This window comes from Globicephala melas, chromosome 16 (genome assembly GCF_963455315.2).
Source record: "Globicephala melas chromosome 16, mGloMel1.2, whole genome shotgun sequence".
Lineage (NCBI taxonomy): Eukaryota > Metazoa > Chordata > Mammalia > Artiodactyla > Delphinidae > Globicephala > Globicephala melas.
This window is the reverse complement of record NC_083329.1, coordinates 21622653-21636486: the sequence shown is the minus strand read 5'-3', so window position 1 is coordinate 21636486 and position 13834 is coordinate 21622653. Positions and strand designations below refer to the sequence as shown.

General features: G+C 36.8%; 1 protein-coding gene across 2 annotated transcripts in view; it reads right to left on the bottom strand.

Annotated features, from left to right (window-relative positions):
* LOC115844941 (VPS10 domain-containing receptor SorCS1) overlaps window positions 1–13834 on the bottom strand; it is a 790264-nt gene that overhangs the window by 559126 nt on the left and 217304 nt on the right. The window lies entirely within an intron of this gene.

Below are 13834 nucleotides of genomic sequence, written 5' to 3'. Positions count from 1 at the left end.
CGCCCCCGCGGCCGCCGGCCTCCGCGCAGAGCCCGAGTGCCCCTCCCGTGGGGGCGGCCAGCCCGGACCTGGCGGAGTGGTTACTGTGCTGGGGACTTCCTATTCCTGTTTGTTTCTATCAGTCTCTGTAGCTGTTTCTTTTTTCTTTTCTTTTTCTTCCTCCCTGGTCATTTTCAGTTTAGAAAATAGGGATGAATGGGCTTCTGCTCTTTCCATTCTTAGTCTCAGTGAGTTGGCACCTTGACCTTACCTTGGGAAGAGTCTGTGTGTCCCAACATCAGCAGAGAATGATGTAATTAAAAGATCGCAGGTGTGTGTGTGTGTGTGTGTGTGTGTGTGTGTTCTGGGGGATTTTCCCATCAATTATGACGCTTAGATTTCTTCCTTGACCTCCTAAATAAAGCACTCACTGTGTTTGAACCCAATCTTACTGCATTTTGTGGGCGTGTCTTGGCTTCCCTAAGGGACTGCACACTCATTGAGGACGGGAAGGCTACGTTGTGAGCAACTTGGAAGAAGTAACCAGTTCATTCTGTTTGTCATTTTATCCTTAGTACTTGGACACAGTGCCCTACATGGTAGGAAATCTGTCAGTCATTAATTCATAAATATTTATTGTAAGCCTATTATTATATTTCTGTGTGCAAATACATACAGGAAAGGAGGCATGGTGCTCCATCTATCCTGTGGCATTCGTGCCTAGCCCAGAGCTACTAACACATGCCTTAAGACTCAATAGGAAACTTCATGTGGGTGCTGGACGCTCTGCCATTAGTTTGCTGTGGAATCTATGACAAGTAGCAATCTATCAGCTTCCTAGGTTTAAAACTAAGTTGTTGCATTAGATGACCTTTAAAATCCCTTTCACTCCTAAAATTCTATAATTGTATGATTATAATGTCTGCCCAGCCTAGCTCCCCTGCTACTATTCAAAAGTTCAGATTAAGATTTATAGTAGGTGAATGGGCTTTGAAAAGTACAAAGCATTTCTCAAAATCCAAGCCTTTTTCAAATAGAAAGTTGCTTCTAAGGGCTGAAATACCTTCACATGTCTTTGTAGTCTTCATGAGCCAGATAACACTTTCTTATCACATGGTAGCTGTTAAATTATTCTGTGAATTTTTATTGATCGAATAAATGAATCCCACCACAGAATAGTACAATTCCCAGTTTCTAATTACACGTTTGTTCATTCTCACACTTGCAAAGGTAACCTCACTGAAAAATCTGAATCCTGAGTTTGTGATGGGACCAACTTGCAAGTAACAGCGTGATCATTATTCTTTAATGAATAATACTCTTTTTACTGCTGTGCAAGAGGAGTTTCTCTTATTCCAAGCCAGAGGTGTGTTACAAAAAAATTTAAAATGATTGTTCTCATGATCGATCCAAGAAATGTGCCAATGCAAAGAGCACAGGCTTCTCAGCCATAAAACTTGGATACTTAAAAGGACAAAAGTGTGTCCTGTTCGTCATTAAAGGAGACACAGACTGTTCTTCCAAAAGTACCATTACTACCCAAGCCTGAATCCTCCTGCTTCTAGATGGAGGAGAGGTGAGCCAGAGGTTATCACCTCCTTCCTCCCAAATTGCAAGTGCTCTTTGTCAAAGCCCAGGAGAGCTGTTTTCCTCTCCTCAGAAAAGTTTTCAAAGCTTTGCAGGATCCTTTGCTTAATGCCTTCTTTCTATGCCCTGCTAACCTCCTTTCCACTCTGTAAGATTTCCTCCAAGAGAGGAAAACCAGATTAGATTAAAGACTCAGAACCCAAATGAACTCCCATCCAAATATAGGACTGGAAAAAGCAAAATGGAAAAGAAATTAGTAAATTCACATTTTCTGGTCTTAGTCTATCATTACCCTACCAAAATTTAGATTGCTTTGGTTTCAAAAGGAAGTTCTTCCTGAAGATTTGGGAAAGTAGAGCTGACATTTCCTCCTCAAGGAGTTTAGGGAAAGCATTTTCAGTCCATTTGCTGAGAATTCGTAGAGGCAGGCACTTTTTTAATGCCTGATTTTAATTATCCATTTGTGAAAAAGTTTACACAGATGTAGAAGAAATTGACTCCAACTATTTTTTTAAAATAAATTCATTTTATTTCTTATGGCTCTGGTCCCCATGAACTTTTGTCAACAAGCAGAAAGTACCAGTAATTCCCTAAACCATCATCTTTTTCCAGAGGACTTCAAGAAATAGGCTAATCATGGGGGAAAGTGGGCTAGTCTATTTCATGGTGTTTGCAACCCAACGATCCAATAAGCAACCCAATGGGTTTTATTAATATGATCCATTAGGAACGGGTCATTTGTTAGCAAAATAGTTGACATAAAAGGCCACTAGAGAGCGTAGATCTATAATTCCAATTAGGAGTCTTTTTCATTATGCACATGAAAAATATGCCACCACCTAATGTAAGTCACCATCATTTCTTACCTGGACTAGCTCAACAGTCTCCATACTACTCTCCCTACTCCAAGATTGCTTTGCTCCATCCTTTCTCTACAATAGTCATCTCCAAAGTGGGGTACAAGTGCCAAAATGGTATCACAAGGTGATACATTTGTGTGCAGGAAATAGACTAGCTAATATTCAATTACTGATGAACATATATATGCTATTTATATATCTATATCTATCTATACATATCTATGTATCTATCGAGGGAGAGAGAGAGAGAATATGAACATATAAACATTTTGGAGTCACATGCTGATGGGTGTATATGATCAAAACGGTTTAGATGCCTTGCCCTACAAGGCAGCAAAAGTGGTCTTTCAAAAGTATAAAAAATACGATTCCTTGCCACTGTTTAAAACTTAAGTAACTTACCTTTGCAAACAGAATACCTAGGGCTTCCCTGGTGGCGCAGTGGTTGAGAGTCCGCCTGCCGATGCAGGGGACAGGGGTTCGTGCCCCAGTCCAGGAAGATCCCACATGCCACGGAGCGGCTGGGCCCGTGAGCCATGGCCGCTGAGCCTGCGCGACCGGAGTCTGTGCTCCGCAACGGGAGAGGCCACAACAGTGAGAGGCCCGCGTACCGCAAAAACAAAAACAAAAACAAAACAGAATACCTACACTCCTTACCACGACCCACCAGGCCTGTGTGCGCTGGGTCCTGTCCATTCCTCAGTCACATTTGGCAGCACTCACCCTCCTCACCCATATGCTTCAGTCACTCTGGACGATCCCTTCCTCCCATGTGCCAAGTTTTGTCCAACTCGTGACCTTTGCATATGCTGTTCCACCTACGTGGAACGCCCACCATCATCCCCATTCACATGGTGGACTCCTTTCCTTTGAAACCTTCACTTTAAATGTACTTCCTTAGACAGACTTTCCCTGACTCCCTAACTAAGAAGAAATATCTTCCACATTTTTTGCATCAGTCCTTTCTTAGTTCCTTCTTAGCATGTTACAGGCTTCAATTATTTTATTTGAATTTTTTTAATACCCGCCCCCAAGCAACATGTGGATAAGGACCATGTCTCCCCTGTTCATCTTTCCTTTCCCCAGCATCTCCTTCAGTGCCTGGCTCATGGAAGTGCTCAGTAAGTAACTGGCTAGCAGAGCAACACTAGTGTACCAGCCCTAGCTGCACAGCTGCTAGAAGTTAACATTCTGTAGGTCAGATGTGTCCGTGTGCTGGAAACCACGCTAAGGATTATACATGTGCCCGATCATTTGGTTTTTTACAAAATTTATCTCAGCTGAGTACTATCATTGTCCCCATTTTAAAGATTACGTTAAACAGCTATGCAGAGTCACATGGCAATTTTGTGCAAGAGGCAAGGCTTGAACCCAGGCATCTTATTCCTAATATGTTCTTGACTTTTTGCAATACTGTTGCTACTCCAAATCCAAATAATTGCAGGTAACTTTATTGACAATTTGCTATGTGCCAGGCACTCTAATTAGCTCTTTGAATCATTTTTTAGTAATGTGGAACAATTACTTTTGGAAACAAGTGAGCGAGTTTATTTAGGCTGAAGGGAAGATGTGTATTCTCCAATTTATATTGGCTTTTATTCATTTAAGCATTGGGGATAATGTTATATGTGGTTATAGCCACATACACCTTATATGAATATAGTGGTGTGTTCACTACTAACAGAACCTTACTGCACCGACTGCATTAACTGTCACATTGGTTTTTCTTCTTCCCCTTTTCCTAGGTCTCTGTGTCTGATGGATATCTTGGCTTCAGCTGCGCTAAATCACATTTTATGTCTCATCATTAGAACAATGTCTTTTAATAGCTCTCAAAATACTTGGCTCCCCTTGGATACCATTGACACAAGGTGTCTTGCATTTCAGATCAATTTCACGAAGAACCACAGAAAGAAAACTGGGGAGAATAATATGCAGACTCTCCTCATTGCTTGCCAAGGGGATGATGGGATGTTTTAAACTGCCCTTTAAAATATATTCAGGTATCAACAAATACTGGCCTAGCTCTGAATTCAGTAATGGTATCTCTTCACATACACCCAGTCTAAGTGGCCTGAACAGGAGAACTTAAGCCCTCTTATCTGTAAAAATGGGTCTGAGATTATCTACTTGACTCATAAGGTGTTGTAAAATTTAATTCAACTTCATACACCTCTTAGAGATAACAATACTGCCTTGTATTTATATAACTCTTATCTCATCAGACCTCTAAACAGTTTTTGGGTTTTTTTCTCCTAGTTTAATAAATCTTGCAGCAGCTCCAAAAGTTAGGTAGGGGGCAGGTTTTGCCTGCATCTCACAGAATATAAAGAAATTTATCCAAGGTCACAGAGTTAGAGAAAAAATTTAGAACTAAATTTTGTTATCCTTTTTCTCTCCCTTTAGTCCAAATCCTCCCCCAGTTTGTATATACATGAATTAAAATTCCATACTGTTTTTGTTTAGAGGTTATGTGCATTTCTTACACAATCATTTCAGGTTTCAAAAGATAGCTTGTATAGTTAAACAGGAAGAGAGAAGCATGAAATAATATCACTGTCATTGTGTAAACTCATATGCATATATATTTTTCCCATTTAAATAGTCAAACTTAATGTGAAATAGAGAAAATGTGCACTATGACTAAGTAAGTTTATTTAGAGAGGTATTATTAGACTTTTAAAAGTATACCTTTGGGGCTTCCCTGGTAGTGCAGTGGTTAAGAATCCACCTGCCAATGCAGGGGACACGGGTTTGAGCCCTGGTCCAGGAAGATCCCACATGCCGCGGAGCAACTAAGCCCATGTGCCACAACTACTGAGCCCGCACACCACAGCTACTGAAGCCCACACGCCTAGAGTCTGTGCTCTGCAACAGGAGAAGCCATCACAATGAGAAGCCCGTGCACCACAACAAAGAGTAGCCCCCGCTCGCTGCAACTAGAGAAAGCCCATGCGCAGCAACGAAGACCCAACACAGCCAAAAATGAAATAAATTAATTAAAAAAATAATAAGATAAAAATATACCTTTACCAAAAAGTCTTAGAATGTATTTTAAAAATTCATTATAGTCTTAAAATGATCTAGAAATTGTAACTTCTATCATTTCTCTCTCTCTTCTGTCCTCTAGCCTGTTAGTGCAACATAAAAAGGCTTTGACATAGTAAATCACAAAACCAACTTCATAATACTTTTTCTATTCCAGTCGCCTTGAAAGTAGAAATATGTAATAAGAGCCTGCTTTATAAACAACAAATTAAATTAAATTTTAAAAAAAAGAAAGTACAGATATGAACTCAGTTGGAGCTACATTTCACTTCTGTTTCTTTGGGAGTACTAACTAGAGAAGAGAAGACGAGAGAAATGGAAAGCTGTCCCTCAAATTCTTTAAGCGCCACTGAGATGATAACCAAAAGCTTCCTATATCACAAGAAGAAGTCTTCAGTTATTTTTGTCTCTTTTCCAAAGAACTGATCCAAAGATGAATGAGGTTATCACTGAAGCCAAATTCAGTAGATTTCTAGGGCAAAATATTCCAGCAGAATACAACTCTATAAAATGTACAGTAGCCGTTGAAAAATAAGATCTTTGGGACTTTTCTCTCAGAGAACAAGCATAGCTTGCAAAGAAAAGGAGGGAACAAATCAAAGAATAAGCACAATTGGGCAGACACTAACTACTTTGTGCTGCTTCCCATTTCTTTGTTTGATCTGGACAAAGTATAGACATACTCCAGCCCTCAGGAGTCCAGACATCCTGACAGTATGCTACTCTCTGGTAGCAGCACGGAAGTACACTGAAGAGGAAGGCAAGAGCAGTGATCAAAGCAGAAGTTATTGTGTCTATCTGCCTCTGGTGCTTGGAGACAGGACAGTGTGAGGCTTAAAATCCTATACTTTGAAGTCAAGATCCTAGTCGTAAATCCCATGTATGCCACGCCGTAGCTGTGTACTATCATTTGAATTTCTGAATCTCTGTTGCCTAATCTGTAAAATGGAAGTTATACCACTTCCCTCATGCGAGGCTGTTCTATATGGCACAGAGCAGATGCTCAATACCTGTTAGCTGTTTTTAAAGTTATTTCACATTTCAAATACCAACTTCCACTTGACACTGCTCCCTAGGTGGAAGAAAGTTAAAATCCAGTCTACTGAAAAAAATAAATCTATTTCCTGCTGAATATAAAACAAAAATTAAAGACCACCATACCCTATAAGATATAATAAGAGGGGTAGACAACAGAGATTGAAACTCAGAAGTGTTGCTTTGGAGGCAAATTGAATGGATGGAATAAACTACTGCCTTGTTGGTTCTTGCCAAACCTATCTTCCATGTGAATCGTGGTATAAGGAATCTGCACCTGAGTTTCACAAGCTTCTAGGAGGTCAGCAGTAAATTGGGTGGTAGACTGAACTTTTGGCCGTGTACTTGAATTATTCTTTGCAACGTGAAAATTTAACTTTAGAGTGGGAAGCAGCCGCATGGCACAGGGAGATCAGCTCGGTGGTTTGTGACCAGCTAGAGGGGTGGGATAGGGAGGGTGGGAGGGAGGGAGACTCAAGAGGGAAGAGATATGGGGACATATGTATATGTATGACTGATTCACTTTGTTATAAAGAAGAAACTAACACAACATTGTAAAGCAATTATACTCCAATAAAGATGTAAAAAAAAAAAAAGAAAAGGTCAAAGGAATCCCTTATTGAGTACGTCATCGAGTAAATGCATGCCATTTATCATGAAGAGATACTACAAAGTCTGAACTCATGAACAAGCTTAGATAAATGCCCAAATGAAGATTCATGAGTGTTTGCCATGAAAAACTGTTATTAGGAAGCTCAGCTACCTTTACCTGCTCAGTATCACCAGGTATGATTATGTGAGTCACATTGTGGGATGAGGTCTGTCCATTTTCTAAAGCCAGCTGTGGTCCCAGCAGTGGCAGTCTAATGAGCCCCTATCTAAGAAGGCATTGGGTACATTGTTAAGCTGCTTTATGCCTGCTCTCCAAATGCTGGATTTCTGCAGAGGCCCTACGCCAAAATCGGTTATTCCATTCCTCCATCTCCTAGTCCAGCTCCTTGCTGTTTCTAGATTTTGGTTCCCTGAATTGATGACCTCATGGTGCCTACCAGCCATCCTTTGTAGCCTAATTCTTGATCCCTGCATGCATATCCTATGTCATCGCATCCTAGATCTTGTCATTTCATTAGAGAACATTTGAAATGTATCCATAGCCTTTTAAGCGTTCTTATTATGGAAATTATCCTATAATAAAATTTTCAGCGCTGTTGTTTTAGTGCTAAGTAGGTAACCACTACCTCTTTTCTATATTCTCTTGGCCACTGGGATCTATTCTGACATTGTACTTTCATTATTATGATCATCTGTCTTACCCTTTTATCTCCCCCATTAGACTGCAAACTCCTGTAGGTTACAGGTCCTGTGTGTCTTATATATTTATCTCTTTGCCTTAGTATCTAAACCAATGCAGGCACAGAATAGACAGTCGGTAAATGTTTGTTGAATGAATGAATGACAAAGCTGGTGTTCTCATTTGTTTGATAGCATTTCTTAATATCATCAGATAATCATCACTAGCATGAATCATAGACACCCACCAGCAGTGTCACATAAAGCCACACTGACACCAACAACAAAAGCTGAATCAATGAATAAAGCAATTTAAAACAAAACATGAACTGAAAAAGTTCATGTTTTTCAACCTATTGCTATTAGTTGCAGCTTGTTTGAAGAGAACACTGCTCAATAACAATGCTTTTTAGCATTTAAAATACTTTTTTAAAATTATTTTGAAATTTAACCTATATCCATGAGAGTGTCCAAGTCGTAACTAAATTGCTTAGTGATTTTATTTTTATACACACACACACAACCACACTGATGAAGAGAGAAATCTTCTCCAGCCTCCCAAAGGCTCCCTGTACCCTGTCAGTCAGTAGCACCAAGGCAGGTACACTCTGACAAAGAATGCCTATTCTGACATCTATAACCATAGATTAATTTTGCTCTTTTTGAATATATTTAGCAAAATCAATCAGTATGTACCCTGTCTAGCTGTTATCATTCAGTATTATATTTGTGAGATTCATTAACCATGTAGAGGGTACTAGCAATCGGTCCATTTTATTCCCACGTAGTATTCCACAACGTGAACATACAACCATTTACTTCTTCATTATACTGTTGATAGACATATAGGTAGTGTCTATTTTTGGCTATTAGGAATACAGCTGCATCATTGTGAATGTCATTTGGTAGACGTAAGCTAGACTTGCTCTAGGATATATTCTGGGGCCTGGAATCAATGAGTTCTAAGGAAGGGACATGTTTACTTTTGCTATACGATGCTAGTTTTTCAGTGTTTGTTCCAAACAGCAATGTATGAGACTTTCAGTTATTTCACATCTTCACCAACCCTTTTTTTTAAAAAATTTTATCCATTCTGGTGAGAGTATAGAGGTATCTCATAGTCATTTAATTTGTATTTTCCTGAAGAATAAGGATGCTGAGTACTTTTTAAAATATTTACTGGCCTTTGAATATTCTATTTTCTGAAGCACTTGTCCCAGGCTTTTGGTCAGTTTTAAAAATACTGGGTGGTCAGTCTTTTTCCTATTGATTTGTAGGAGTTTTTATGCAGACTAAATACAAATCCTTTTCCACATATATTTTTATAGACAATAGTAATAACTTTACATTAACGTTCCAAATTTTGGGGTTTTAATATGATAATTTTTGATAAATAGAAGTGCTTAATATTTATGTAATACAATTTATCAATTATTTCAAAACTTTTCTTTATGGCTAATGCTTTTTATTTTCTGTTTAATAAATCTTTTCTTACCCCATGTTCATGAATGTGTTCTCCTATTTTTTTCTATAAGCGGTATTGTTTTCTTTATCACATTTATTTCTATAATCCACGTGTGATTAATTTTGTGTGTATGCTATGAGGTAAGGCTGAAAGTTCATATTGTTTTATATGGATACCAATTAACCCACTGACATTAATTTAAAAGACCATCCTTTTCCCACTTCACTGTTGTGACATTTATTGTACATCAGGTGACTGTATTTGTGTTTCTGAATTTTCTATTCTGCTTAATTGATCAGTTCATCAAACTCTGTGCTAATAAAAACATTTCTTAATTACTATAACTTTTTATAATAAATTTTGATATTGGGTATGAAGTCCCCTACTTAGTTCTTCCATATTGTATTAGAATGGCCTTGTCAATTAAAAAAAATGCTGGACTTTTTAATGGGACTGCATTGTGTCTATAGATCAATTCGGGAAAAATTAACATCTTAAAAATATTAAGTCTTCCAATCCATGAATATATTATTTCTCTTCATTTATTTAGATATTCTTTGAGTCCTCTCAGCAATATTTATTAGTTTTCAGGGTAGAATCCTGAACATCTTTCAATAAATTTATTCCCAGGTATTGGAGGTATTTGGTGGCATTGTGAATATTAATTCTTTGTCTTAATTTTCAACTAATTATTTCTAGTATATTGAAACAGAATTAATTCTTACATTAATTTTCTATCTAGTGGCCTTGTTAATTTTTCTTATTAATTCTAATAATTTTTTGATTCTTTTAGAATTTCTGTGTGCCTAATGATATCATGTGTAAATTAAACTTCATTCCTTTCCTTCAAATATTTCTACCATATGCTTATCAATTTATGTATTGCTTATTGCTTTGGTAGGAAGAGAATTATGATGATGACTAGAAATGGTGGCAGTGGGTCAGAAAATAAGTGGGCTCAGAAATCACTATGAAGTACATTATTTACTGGGGATTGTTTTGCAGATGACATTATCACATTAAATAAATGTTTTTTATTCTCAATTGGCTGAGTTTTTAAAAATCATGAATGGGTTTTGAATTTTATTACATGCTTTTTATGCATCTTTTCTTTAACATGGTGAATAATGCATATATTTACATTTTCCAGTTATAATGCACTTGGTATATTATTGCTTAGTCAATTCAAAATTTTTCATGTATTTTTTAGAAAGTAAAGAATTATGGAGTGCAATCAATAAAATACCTCTTAACTACACTTAACATTTGCAAATGATGTAAATTATAAAAATACAAAGGCTATAAGTTATACAATCACACTGGTCTGTAAAGTTAATTAATATAGTCTATGCAATTATAAATAAAAATATAGCTCTAGTATTCTGAAAATAAGCAAGTGTTTTAGCTGCTCCTCCAGGTAGTCATTTGTTTGTTTATTAGCAGCAGAGGCAATAACACAATGCTAAAAATAAATATGCATCGATTTTACAATACATACTTACAAAAGCCTTCTATCACAATTGGCAAATGCAAATAGACCTTCCATCTATCCTTAGTGCATTATTCTTTTTTTAAATTAATTAATTAATTAATTTTTTTGCGGTACGCGGGCCTGTTACTGCCGTGGCCTCTCCGCTGCGGAGCACAGGCTCCGGACGCGCAGGCTCAGCGGCCATGGCTCACGGCCCCAGCCGCTCCGCGGCATGTGGGATCTTCCCGGACCAGGGCACGAACTCGTGTCCCCTGCAACGGCAGGCGGACTCTCAACCACTGTGCCACCGGGGAAGCCCCTTAGTGCAATATTCTTTTCACAAGTAAAACAGGAAAGTAAAATAGTGAATTTAATGCTATTCAGTACCTTGAATAAAGTCAAGAGACTTAACATCTACATATATCAAAACATTTGTATCTGTATGAAATGGTTACATATTTTCCTCCTTTGTTCTGATGATGTAAGTTGATTATAGAATGTTTAACTAATCTGGCATGCCTGGAACAAACTCCACTTTAACATAATCTATTATTGTATTTTATTGGTGATTCTCATCAGTTTATATTTTGTTTAGGATTTTTACAATTATATTCATGAGATTTCTTGTTCTTTAATTTTCATTTTGTGTAATGTCTGTGCCAGATTTTGGAATCAAAAATATGTTGGTTTCAGAAAATAAATTGGTAAGTGTTCCCACTTTCTCTATATTCTGGGGGAATTTGAACAAGATTGGTTTTATTTTTTCCTTATGTATTTAGGTGAAATAACCTTTGAAGTAATCTGGGCCTGGAGTTTACTTCATGGGAAAATTTTATTTACATACACAATTTCTTGTATGTATGTATGTATGTGTATATATATATATATATATATATACACACACCACATATACACATATATGTGTATATATATAATTTATTTTTGCATTCATTTTGGTACATTGTGTTTTTCAAATAATTTATACAGTGAATCTGAATTTTCAGTCTATCTGCATAAATTTGTTTCTATTACCAACTACACTACTCTTATTGTTTTATATATTAGATTTATATTAATATCCTCCTTTTGATTCCTGATATTGGTGATTTTTGTATTCTTTCATTTTTATTGATCCATCTTACGTTTATCAATTTTATGAATTGTTAAAAACAGCTTTTTGCTACACCAATTTTGTATATTTTACTTTATTGCTACTTTTATCTAATTATTTTCCTCCTTTTCTCACCTTGGGCTTAATTTCCTATTATTTTTCTCTTCTTTTGATGGAGAAGTTTATATTATTTTTCCAAACTTTTTCATACACGTGTGTTCATGTGCACATACACACACACACACACTTAAAAATATTTCCCCTCTAATCACTGCTTTAGCTGCATCCCACAAGTTTTTTTTTTTTTTTCTTATTAGTCATCCATTTTATACACATCAGTGAATACACGTCAATCCCAATCTCCCAATTCATCACATCACCACCACCACTCCCTGCCACTTTCCCCCCTTGGTGCCCATACATTTTTTCTCTACTTCTGTGTCTCAATTTCTGCTCGGCAAACTGGTTCCCACAAGTTTTAATATGACCCATTCATTATTATTCAGTTTAATATGTTCTGATTTTCATTTTCTTTTTTGATTAATGAGCTTTTAACAATTATTATTTTTAATTTTAAAGTATTCATGTTTTTCTAATTACTATTTTGTCTTTATTCTTAGTTTGCTTCCATTGTGATCAGAAAAAATATTGTATGTAATTTCAATTATTTAAAATTTGTCACAAATTGCTTACTGGCCTATCCTATGATCAACAATGATAAATGTTCCAAGCACACTTGAAGGGATGTGTTCTACAATATTTACATTTGGTGTTTTATATATGTTCATTACGTCAAATTTATTAACCATGTTTTTCAAATATTCCATGATCTTTGATTTTTTTTTTCTACTTAATTTTTACTTACTAGGAGAGGTAGTCCTGGGATCTCAAACAAAGCTGTGGAAAGGACCACTCCACCTTGATGGCCCTTGAACTTTAACTTTTGTTTCCCCAGAACTCTATGATGGCTGAAATCACTGTGCAGCTCAGCTTTTTAATCTCTAAGCTGCTGCATCCTTCTGCTGATTTTCCTGAAGTTTTACCCTGCAATGTGCAAATCATGAATTGCTCAAGAGGAGATTACATGCATATTTTTTACTCACTTTATGTGTATCCTTTATGTGTAGTATCTTCCTTTAATGTCCCAGTTTCTTTGTCCACCCTAAACTCAAGCATCTGTCTCCTTGGTTCAATGTGACTTGTTTTAGGAAAGTATTCCCCAAGCATGAATTGGCAAATGGACTCCAGAATAAAATCTTGGGAATATGGAGCTCAACTCATTGTGTGAGTTACAGCCTCTTGGTCTTCTAGCCATAGTTTATTTCTAAGGCTTTTTAAAATAGTAATTTTATGTTATTGCCTAAGTTTTACAGTTGTTTTCAACAGGGGGATTATTCTGATTCAAGCGCTTATACCTTGGCTACAGTCAGAAGTCTAAGATACCATAGTGATCTGTGTGTTTCTGTGTGTCCACTGGACCCTTTTAAATACACCACTGGATTTTAGTCATTGCCAACATGAGTATGACATTTTTATGTGGGGGATTTATTTTTATTGACCAGATAAGAGAAATTCTTGCCCATCACTGTCAGCTATAGCCCTTAACTTGATTTTCAAAGAGCTAATTGGAAGAAAGAGAATAATGAGAAAAAAGCAAACACTGCAAGTATAATGACCTGGGAACTATATTTGTAGCTTTTCATCATTAAAGATGGTATGTTCTGTGCTGCTAAAATAAGCTTTTTTCTTTAGTTGGCAAATAATTTCAAAATGATTTACATGGAGACTTTCACTTTTTAAAAGGGATATTGTTTTTCCTTATTTTTAAAAACTGGAAAAGAGCAAACAGAAATGCCTAACATTTCAAGACAATTTAGAAATGTCTACTGACATTTGTTCAGCAACAACTGGGAATTTGTTGGAGATGTAAATTTTCAGGCCTCACCCTTGACCTACTAGATTAGAAACTCTGGGGGTGGTGCTTAGCC